Genomic DNA, 11,861 nt, shown 5'->3' with positions numbered 1-11,861 from the left:
TTTGTTTTTTTATTTATTCGTTAGTACATTTTGAAACTTTATAAATTTGAATCCCTTATAAAATATTTGATTTAATGTTCATCATAGACTTAAAAATAGTTCGTTAGTACATTTTAAAACTTTAAAAATTTCAAGCCCCTAAAAAATATTTAGTTTAATGTTCATCTAGACATAATAATAATTTTTTAATTTTATCACCATATGTGGTAAAGTACATCGTATGGTGTGGATATTAGCAATTTTGTATAACGTTAGTGTTATGTTCATTTATTTTTTAATTAAAACCATCTTTGAGGGCTATCTTTGAACTCTATTATTCTATTTTGTAGTGCACATTTAAACCGTGTTATGATCTATGAACTATGTTTATCAGTATTTCAAATATTATATTGATGCTACATGAAACTTAATTTAGTAACTTGATTGATTTATGTTATGTAAAATGTTTTTTTTAAGATTGTTGTTCATAGTTGTTTATGCTTTATATTACTTTGCTAATCTGTTTATAGCTCCACAAGAATTTGACAAAAAATCATTTGATTCTTTGCTATAACAATCTAAAACCAAGTTATAAAAACTCCGTTTCTACTTTACTATAATTTTGGGTTTAGGGTTTAGATTTAGGGTTCAGGGTTTAGATTTTAGGGTTTAGGGTTTTGCGTTTAGATTTAGGGTTTAGATTTTAGGGCTTAGGGTTAGGGTTTAGATTTAGGGTTTAGAGTTTAGGTTTAGGCTATAGGGTTTAGATTTTAGAGTTTTGAGTTTAGATTTAGGATTTAGATTAGGGTTTGAATTTTAGAGTTTAGATTTTAGGACTTAAGGTTTAGGGTTTAGGGTATAGATTTAGTTTTAAAAATAAACGATTTAATAGCTTTACCAATACTAATACTACTTCTACCATTGTTATAAGTTGTAGTATTTCATTATATTCTAAAAAATACTTCATATTTTGCTTTGTATTCTTGAGATAATGAATGACGATTTGGATATTTGCCAGTAGTGGGTGTGATAGTTAATCACTATAGCAACAAAGATTTAAAGGATATGTTCGTGTTTTTGTGGGTAAATCAGAACAAAGACGTTGCTTCTTATTTACGTTTATAAAACTGTTTGTAACCTAAATGAGTTTGAAATATAACTTGATTTGCATTGGAATTGTAAAACACACATGAAATGTAACCATGGACTATTTTTGATAATGAAGTGCTACTTGAAATATTCTTAAACAAATTATTTCAAACTTACTTGTGAGATGCTTTTATTACACCACTCGATTTAAATACATCGTTATTAGGATTTTAATTTCTTAATTCTGAGAATTCGCCGGTATTAAACATACTGATATGTATGTTAATTTGTAGACATGATTATCTAAATTGGAATACAAAGTGACACAACTTAATAAGGAAATACAACTAAAAATTTAACTTTCTAAAGCAAATACTTTGTAACTATATATTTTATGTGATATATAAGTATATAACAACTATATGACATCGTGTATTTGATTATTGAGTTGTTATTAAGTCTATTACTTTGATTTGAACATCATTTTTTTTACATTTGAACTTTCAAAATATTATATTATTTATTTGTGTTATCATGATTAAAGATTGTCTTTTAATATCATCATTTCATAAAATCCGCGAAACCGCGGGTCTTTAACTAAGGTATAATTTGAATTTTGTTATAATTCAGTAGGCTTATAACTACCTTTAATGGTTATAAGAACAAAGAGAGAAAAAGAGAGAAGAAGGAGAGAAGAAATATTGATATTGATATTTCATGAGAAATGGTACACCTTAAATGGTTACCATACATATCTATTTATAGTATAAAATATTACTATGCAAGAAATATAATAATAATAAAATTAACATCCAATCTAGATATTTTATAACACAATCTAGATATTTTATAACACTCCCCCTTGGATGACAATTTTATTAGAGAATAACTATTACTGCCTCGTTAAAAAACCTTGCTAAAGAAAACCCATTGGGATAAAACTTTAGCTAAGGGAAAAAGAGTGCAGCATAGAGTTGACTCCCCCTCAAATAGGCAACGCCTGAGTTGTTACATCTTCTGAACATGTCTCATGCCAATATTATGAACGTGTGTTCTGAAAATAGCAGTTGGCAGTGCTTTGGTATAAAGATCAGCAGAGTTGTTGATTGAACGTATCTCATTTTAATCTGGTTGTCTTTTACGAGATCTTGAGTATATGAGAAGAATCTGAGGTTTTTCATCTGAAACTGTATCATCTAAATCTTTTATGTACAAGTTTAGCCCTTGTGATTTGTCTACAGTCTCCTTCATGGTTTGCTCAAATCCTTGTTTCAATTCCTATTCCATTGTAGTCTTTTCTGAGCCTTACCAACATACTATTCTTTTCCATCAAACTTATGACCGTTAAGACCGTCTATGGCTTTGGCGCCTCGTCAGTATTTATATTTTGTTCAGTCACTTTTGATACTCTTCTTTCATTTGCATTGTGCAAGCTGCATTATCTTCATATATAGTTGTTGGTGAAGATAGTTGTTAGTCTTTTATAGCGTTTTAGTCCACAAGAATCAATAATGATTTGTGTCATTGATCTCAACCAAACACATTTTCGAGTAGTTTCATATAATGCAATCACTTCGTCATGATTTGATGATGTTGCAACAAGTGTTTGTTTTAAGAACGCCATGATTTTGTGGTACCTCCATTTAGGAATACATACTGAGTTTGAGATTTATCTTTATGAGGATTTAATAGATGACCTGCATATACATAATCAACCAAATCTTGTTTTTAAGCGTTAGAATAAATAATTTTAAATCAGCAGTTCCTCAAGGGTATCAAAATATCTGCTTGATCCCATTTCAATGTCTTTTTGTAGGGGTTGAGCTGAACCTTGTCAACAAATTAACTGCAAAAGAAATGTCAGGTCTTGTACAATTTGTAAGATACATAAGAGCCTCAATTGCACTAAAATATGGAACTTATGAGAAGAAGATTTTCATGATCTACTAGAGAATGGATTAGTATCAATATTGAGATCTGACAACTATAGGAAAACTAAATGGTTTTTGTCTTGTCCATATGTTTTAAAATCTTTTCTGTATAAGTTATTTGATGTATAAGTAATTCATTAGTCATATGCTCAATATGTAAATCAACGTAATACTTGATTTTTCCATTTCAAAAATATTTCTTTAGAAATTGAATGGCTTCATAGATTTCTTTATTTAAGATAATTAATATAAACAACTATGATCACATATCCGAACATTGTTTTTATAAAACACACGTGCAAATAAGTTTATATGTATACTCTTTTCTTATCAAGTAATCACTTAATCAGTTATACTATTGTATCAACCCATATAAAAATCTTTGTGATTAAATGGAATACATTTCTTTGAGTTTTGCATTAGATGCTTATGATACCATAAACCCTTCAGGTATATTCATATATATCACTATCAAATGATCCATACAGATAAGTAGTTATAACATCCATGAGATGCATTTAAGTAACTACTAGGTTGATTAAGTATCTAATAAGTAATTGTATCCATTACAGGAGGATAAGCTTTTCTCATAATTCATTTCTGGTCTTTGTGGGAAATCTTGAGTTACAAGTCTAGTTTTGCCTTGTAACTTCATTTGCACATTTCTTTTTCGGATAAAAATTCATTTGTATCCCATATGTTTCACATCTTTAAAAGTGATAACGATTAATCCGAAAACTTTTCTTTTATCGAGCGATTCTAATTCAGCTCGTATTGCTCCTTTCCATTGAGCTCAATCATGTCCATTTTGTATATTCAATGACAAATTTTAGTTCTAGATCATCATCTTTATTCATGATGTCATTGTAACATTATATGAAAATATCTCATAGAGATTTTAATTTCATTTCGGTTCCATAATATTGCATAATTTATCGCAATTTTAGTATTTACATTTATCAATATCCTCTGCAGAAGGAATATTGATTTGTGGTTCTTCTTGAACACTTTCTTTTACCTCATTATCAGCTGATTTTCCTTTTCGAGGATTTTTATCTTTGGAACCAATTGGTCTTTCACGTTTCAAACGTGGCAAATACTCATGAGTGACATTATTGCCAGCTTTTGGAATTTCAATTCGAGCTGGAGCATTTCCTGCTATTATATATTATTTAGTCACTCTTTTTATATCTTTAAATGCATAAAGTAATTAATTTGCAAGTTCTTGCATATGCATTATTTTTTTAACTTTCGTTTCGCATTCTTTTGTGCGAGTTCTATATACCTTAATTGATGCTCACATCATGAAACATCTTTTTCTTTATTTTTCATTTCTCCCTCTAATATAGAGAATAATTTTTTTTAAAATGACAATCAGCAAAACGTGCTGTAAAAACATCACCCGTCATGGGTTCAATATATCTTATAATTGAATATGTTTCATATCCAACTTATATTCCGATCCTCCTTTGAGGACCCATTTTAGTGTGTTGTGGTGGTGCGATAGAAACATAAACTGCACAACTAAATGTTCTAAGATGGAAAATATTTGGCTCTCGACCAAACTTAAGTTAATAATGGAGAATTTTTATGACTTGCACTTGGTTTAATGCGAATTAATATTGCATTATGTAAATTTACATGTCTCCATATAAATATTGAGGGTTTTGTACTTATTACCAATTATCTAGTTATTAGCTGCAAGCGTTTATCTATTGATTCAGCTAAACCAATTTTGTGTATGCACATGAGCAACTGGATGTTCAACAACAATCCATGTAGACATATAATAATCATTAAATGTTTGAGATGTTAACTCACCAGCATTATCAAGTCTCATCCTTTTTAATGGTGTAATCAGAATAACGTGTTCTCAATTTAATAATTTGTGCAAGAAACTTTGCAAATGCCATATTATGGCTTGATAACACACAAACATGAGACCATCCGCTAGATGCGTCTATTAGAAACATGAAATATCAAAATGATCCACATGATGGATGAATTGGTCCATATATATAACCTTGAATTCTTTTAAGAAACATTGGTGATTCTTTCTCAATGTGCTTTTCATTAATCACCATATGTGCTTTTCATCATATATCTTTTTCACCATATGCGCTTTTAATCATATGCGTTGCGATTTTCATCATATGCGTTTTTCGGTGCTACATAGGTATTTCTCATTTTCGATTATCATTGACTGATAATCATATCCATTATGATATATATCAGAAGTTCATAACTACCTTTTAGTAGTCCATTGCTCAATTTGTGATTAATAATAAAGAAGGAGTAAAGATACTATTGAATGATGAATGTGCACCATATCCTTTACAACTGAGTGCATATTTGTACTACTAAAATTGTACTATACATCCGCACTCTTCAATCATTTATGTTAGGTGAAATAGTAAAATTGTGATCCAATATTGACTTTAGCATATTACAACACAAGACAATTTTTATAAATTTCTATTTCTTACCGTTTCTCTTTCTCTCATTTTCTCAAGTACAGAGTCTGCGTTTAGTATAAAAAGAAAACACAGATTAATTAATCTTATTTAAAATGTAATTTAATTTCTCACTTCCTCCGTCTATTTTTGTCACAAACTAATTCATCAAAACCCTCTTCTCTTTTATCACATGTTCCATCTTTACAAACTAATTAAAGTTTCTTGGGTTGTACAACCTTTGGACCCATGATTTTTAGAGGAGGGTTGAAGATGTGAATCATGTGATTAAGAAGGAAAATGCCATAAAATTCAGGCTCGAACAGGCAAATATTATATGGTTATGCCTTTTACCATTTTGAGGCCTTGTGCTAGCTTGCTGACTTTTGATTAATTTATGTTTCACTTATAGAGATATTGTGAAGTACTTACAGAGACGATTTTGTGTAACTTAGAATGTTCAGTTAAAACTTGGCGATATGTACAATACATGTATCAACACTATAAAATAGGGGTCTTTGATGATGAATTTCTAATCAGTCACACATTGAGATGTAATATTTCTTAGTGGGCCAATAATCTTACATTTGATGCTACATTGATTATTGTAGTCAAGACAGCTTTATCTTGTTTGCAACCGTTAAATGTGAGTCTCATGTTTTCTTTTCTTTAACGATTTTTATTTTTAATGTTATATACAGTCAGGATATAAAACCCATGGAAATTTGATTTTACTATTTTCATGACGTCTCAATTTATTTTTAGTTTTATTTTATTTTTATTTTTTTTTTTTACTTATTGGCCGGAGGTCCACTCGGAAGCAATCTCTCTATCCGTCGAATAGAGAGAGGGATGACTTTTTCTACTTTTGAGAGTGTTTTCATTCTGGGTGGAGAAATGACTTCTCTTTATTCTCGAATAGGGGAATGATTGTCTACATCTCACCTCTCCCATACCCCACATGGGTGGGATTGGGTATTGTTATTGTTGTTGCATAAATAATAAATTTTGGGCATTGCTAAACCTACCCACATCTGATTAACCTCGTTTACGCAAATCTCGGTTACTACAAAAAAAATAAATTAAAAGATTAACTTTTAAATCTTGAAATATCAAAAAATAAAAATAAAAATTGCTGCATTTTTTTTTTTTTCTCTCATCGAAATCAAATCACCATAATCTTTTTCTCCCTTCAGAACCCAAAACCACCACAATCTTTTAATCTCGATTGCTTTCGTTTCCGGACAACTTAGATGTCACCACCACCACCATTAAACTTGAAATCTTTTAACAAACTCACCAAGACTAAATTCATCCGTGTCAGACGTCAGACGAGCTCTACATGTGGTGGTCGGAGATGATGGTTGGAGGTGGTGCTAGCAGTGGTGGGGGCCGTAACTGTTGGCCGCAGGTGATGTCCGGATGTGGAGGCCGAAGGTGGTTTTTAAAGATGTTTTGTAAATCTTTATGTATGTACAGGCTATAGCTGAGTCTTATATTAATACGTTGTTTGCTTTTTTTTTTTTTTTTTTTTTTTTAAATAAAAAGATGTTTGAATTTGGTGTTTAAAGTTTCTTGGGTAAATCGGACTTTTATGGGGAAAGAAAATTAGTATGGAGTGTTATGAATTTAACGTTGACCGGGTAGAACCAGTAAAAATGATGGGTAGATTTAGCCCATCCTTAAATTTTAAGAATAAACATTAGTATGCATGAAATAAATAATGATTAATTGCATAAGTAATCATAAATGTTAGATAACATATAAAGACTCCATTGTATTCGTATTGATCGGAATTAATCTCGACCCATGGTACCGTGTTGTCAAATGACGTGTTGCGTACATAAAGTACCGTGTTGTCAAATGACGTGTTGCGTACAATCATGAGGTCTTATTAACATAAATATAAATGTTAGTGAAGTTAATAAGAGTTAGATTACATAAAATATAATTCAGGCGGTATAACCGACCATATATAACTTAACATAAATATAAATGTTAGTGAAGTTAGTAAAAGTTAGATTATAGAAATATAATTCAGGTGGTATAACCGACCATATATAACTTAAATAACATAAATATAAATGTTAGTAGTCCAAAATTTGATATATTCGAGTCTGAAAATTATTAATAATTTCATACCTTGATTAGTGACTCGTAATCGTTTGAGATATCCTTTGATTACACTAAGCTTTTCGTGCTGATAACGTGTTATAATTCAGTAGGCTTATAACTACCTTTAATGGTTATAAGAACAAAGAGAGAAAAAGAGAGAAGAAGGAGAGAAGAAATATTGATATTGATATTTCATGAGAAATGGTACACCTTAAATGGTTACCATACATATCTATTTATAGTATAAAATATTACTATGCAAGAAATATAATAATAATAAAATTAACATCCAATCTAGATATTTTATAACACAATCTAGATATTTTATAACAAATTTAAATTAACAAAATAGAGAAGAAAAAAAGAATGACAAGTCGGGAGGAATTTCTAATTTTAATTAAAAAAGATAAAGAAAAATACAAATATAAAATTGAAAATGTGGAAAAAGGTTTAAGGGGTGTCAGGGGCTAGGCGTAGAGGGTCGATTTGGATTCGGCCTTATAAAGTTTGCCCTAAATTAAATTACTACAAGTTTATCACTTACGTTTGGAACCACCCTTTGCACTTTCAATTCAAATTGTAGCTTGATGATGAAAATCGAGTCCTAAATCGATCAAAAGCGTAGAGTTAATTCATACTCTGTTCTTTCTTCTACACTAGCTAACATGTCCTGTTCTATTCATTAGCTCAACAATTCATTGTAATACGGTTATGCGGATTAATCTAATTTCCAGTTCAAAGTTTTATATATATTCATCCATCTTTAAATTTGATTAAGAAACAACTCCACAATATTGTTATCTGGATTGAAAATTACCGTACTCGAAAGTCGAAACTCCTTCAGTAATATTCTAGCCCTAGTTCTGATAATTTACTTTATCCATCTTGAAAAGAACAGTGCGTTTGATTTCATGAAACTCTAAAAATTTTCAACCTTTTATAAGTTTTCTAAAGTTTAGTTATAATTCTATATAGTTTGGTTTCTCTTCTCCGTGAATGATTTTTTGTTTTTAATTTTCGTTTTGTATTCTATATATATATATATATATATATATATATATATATATATATATATATATATATATATATATATATATATATATACGGCCTGGTCGCGCGTAGGTTCACGGAGGGCTTACCGTGGGGGAGAAATACCCCCTAGGGAATTCAAGGATCTTGAATTCTGCGCATGTCGGCAGCGGCGGAACTTGAACCCGACTACAGAGGGGGCGAGTCTAAAAATTTAATAACTTTTTCATTGTCAGCAAGGGCGAACACTAAAAAAAACTTATTTTTTGGTAAAACTTTTTTTTTTTAGTGTAAATTTTTTTTCCCGTTAAATCCAGGTAGGTGGATACCCCCTTTGGGTTGCTCTATGTTCCGCCACTGCATGTCGGGCGAAGACTGGTGGCTCCATAGAGTGTTTATGATGAAGACTCAATCCCTAGGTTCGGATATAATCAGCTCTCTACCTCAAAACATAATTGAAACTATTTTAACTTTTATGCCAATCCAAGATGCAGTGAGGACGAGCATTTTGTCAAAAAAATGGAGGTATTGTTGGATGACTATGCCTAAACTTGTATTTGATTACTACCTATGTCAAGCGGTATTTTCTGCCTCTGGTGGACATATAGTCAAACATAAGCTTGTCAATGCGATCTTCCATATTTTGTTAATACACAGTGGTCCGACGATACTAGAGTTCACGCTTCCTATTTACCCATTTGACATGGCAGCGGAGTTTGACCAAATCATACTTTATCTTTCAAGACGAATTAATGTGAAAGATTTTGATCATTAAAAATGTAAATCCTTCAAACACCCTCTACAAACTACCCACTTCGTTCTTTTCCTTGCAAGGATTAGAATCTATATGCCTAGAAAGTTGTGATTTTGAGCCTCTAGTGACATTTAATGGATTTAATAAGTTGAGGAGCGTGTCGTTTAGAAAAGTTCAGGTTCCCGCTAAAGTGCTTCAGCACTTCCTCTCGAATTGTCCACTACTTGAGGATATGATTTTGGTAAGTTTACTATTCGAGTCCCTTTAATTTATACTTTAGCTAATAGCTATCTCGATATATTACATGAAACTACAAGGGTGGAATGTCTGAGCGTTAAGGACTTGGTCCTAAAGGTCCCAAGTTCAAATCCTGGCATTCCTGGCCCACAAAGCGGGTCATGTTAATAAAAAGAGTATTGCATGAAAGTGATTTTGGTTAAAGATTATATACATATGATACAAAAATATTGCGATTGTTAATCTTTATTTTTTGGTTTTTTTGTTTGTTAAAGTACTTAGCTGTAGGTGGTATGCCAAATAAGCTTCCAATTTGGCTTCACCTAAGACAAGTTACTTTGGATTTGTGCCTAAAGGAACAAGATGTCATTTCATCTGCACTTTGCATCATCAGAAGCGCCCCAAGTTACTTTGGATTTGTGCCTAATCGGTTTTTTATGATAATGGTTCTTTGGTTTTTCCAATACATTTTTAATTATTTTTAACCATGTTTTTTTGGATTAGATGCATAATAATGTAAACATTACGATTCATGAAAGTTCGATGAAGTTTGTTGATCTTCAAGATGATTTGAGTTTGACCTTAGACCATCTTACGCATTTTGAATTAGTAACTTCTGGCAATAATGTGTTAATGATGGAATTTTTGGAACTCATAATGGCTAAGTCGCCTGTACTAAAGATAGCACGCATTGAGCTTAATGACAATGTTTCTGTTGACGAAGTACTGAAGATTCTTAGAGATATGATTAATCAGCCATTTCCACGTGCATCACCTTCAGCAAAGTTAATTATTGAACGCAGGAAAAAACTTTATGAAGGCTGAGATTTAGGTCTTTCGTCGGTAATGGTCTGTCTTAATATTAAGGATTCTCAAAGCACATTACTTTGCTTTTATGTGGACTAGTTTGTAGAGCACATGTCTAGATAATGTTCTCTTATGTTGCATGATGTTGCAAATCCGAACTCTGCTGCTGAAGTAAATCATCCAGTGTGGAACTCTGTTAAGTCCATTATTTTGCTAAATCAGTTAGTCGAATATGTGTAACAACAATTGACTAGATACTAGTAAGAGGGTTCGCGCTATGTGGCAAAAATTGTGTAATTTTTTTTTTTTATCAAAGTGATAATTGGATAAAAAAACTATTATAAAGAAATTTGTACATGACAATTATTCCTATGCGGTGATTCCTAGTTGTGGAATTGTATAGTTATTTTAACAAATTGATAAGTGGATAAATAATAACTATTATAAAGAATATGTACAGTATTTTTTTTTCATAAACGACGGATTTTATTCATTTTCTTTGCCTCTTTTCCTCTTTTGCTTTCAAATTATGACTATTCAATTTCTCATAATGGTTATGCAATTTTAAATAAACTAGATAAATACTGGACCGCGCGTTGCGGCGGTTACATTTAGGTATACGTCGAATCTTATTTTAATACCTAATGATGTTATATGCAAAATATCTGATCATATACTAAATGTCTACTTAGTTAGCAAAATGGCCCATTCTGCTTGAATTCTTTGCCTTCGGCTTGAGGAAATAGCATTTTTTAGTTGTTGGGTCGTCTTCTTCTTCTTCTTCCTTGTTTTTACTGCTCTACTGCTGTCGCCTTTGGTGTTATGTTTTTTTCTGAAGTAATGGTGGTGCTGTTATGAGACAATTCCAATACAAAAAGCGTTACAAATCGTCATATGTATGTAGCTACATAGAGAAGAAAAAATAAGAATAAATGTAGACCCATGAGTTTCTCAATTGTTGTAGAACATAATGAAGTTAGGTAGCTTTCTTTCTTTACTGTTCTTAAAAAGTGCACTTAAAAGGAATTGTCGGTTTTACTATATATTAACATGGATAATCAGAGATCATACGAACGTGGGCAAGACATTTGAACTTTATGATCGCAAGACAATAGTACATATTTAGATAAAAATTAAAACATTTGATTAGAACAATGTTTGATAGCTAAAACAACTATTATTGTAGTGTATCCTGTTACGATACGGGTCAAAAATCCTAGAAAGGCAAAGGGAAAGGAACTCAAGGAATAGATTCTACTACAAACTATGATGCATAAGCAATATTGTTGGATTTTGAGCAAGATGAATACTATTCAGTTTCTAAAAAGTAAAGAGAGACAAATGAAAACTTTCCCATGTGGCAACACCTTCCGGATGAACATAAACAAAGTATTTCAAAAACCTCATCTATGAACATGGAATAATAGTGCACAATGATAGCTTCGACTTTGCTGTGTAACATCCCGC

At 31.2% G+C, this 11,861-nt stretch overlaps 1 pseudogene; it reads left to right on the top strand.

Annotated features, from left to right (window-relative positions):
* Positions 1-8,991: 8,991 nt before the first annotated feature.
* LOC139842542 (F-box/FBD/LRR-repeat protein At1g13570-like) lies at positions 8,992-10,412 on the top strand (annotated as a pseudogene).
* The last annotated feature ends 1,449 nt before the right edge of the window (positions 10,413-11,861 follow it).

The sequence above is a fragment of the Rutidosis leptorrhynchoides genome, chromosome 4, assembly GCF_046630445.1.
Source record: "Rutidosis leptorrhynchoides isolate AG116_Rl617_1_P2 chromosome 4, CSIRO_AGI_Rlap_v1, whole genome shotgun sequence".
Classification (NCBI taxonomy): Eukaryota; Viridiplantae; Streptophyta; class Magnoliopsida; order Asterales; family Asteraceae; genus Rutidosis; species Rutidosis leptorrhynchoides.
This window is presented reverse-complemented; position numbering and strand designations above follow the sequence as displayed.